Source organism: Gavialis gangeticus, unplaced genomic scaffold, assembly GCF_001723915.1.
Source record: "Gavialis gangeticus isolate Ggan-Ray unplaced genomic scaffold, GavGan_comp1, whole genome shotgun sequence".
Lineage (NCBI taxonomy): Eukaryota > Metazoa > Chordata > Crocodylia > Gavialidae > Gavialis > Gavialis gangeticus.
Window position 1 is genome coordinate 67600552 of NW_017728994.1, and position 276 is coordinate 67600827.

The following is a 276-nucleotide window of genomic DNA, read 5'->3' on the forward strand; positions in this document are numbered from 1 at the left end:
GCACAGGGGCCGAGGCCGAGGGCCCTCTTCTCCTGCTTGGGCTCCGTGCCCCACCCTTCAAGCGGCGAGGAAGCTGCCATTCCCCGCAGCCGGTTCTGAACTCATTCCGATGAGGCTAGCTGTGTTTTTCCTTCCGTCTCCGACGGAGCGACACAGCCCCGCGGCTCTGGCCGCCTAGGAAAGCGGCTCGTTGCTTTTGAAGCGGAGGATGCCGCTCCCCACACCTGCACCCCCCGGGCACAACCCCGCATCCGCCCGTCGTGCAGCCAAACCTGC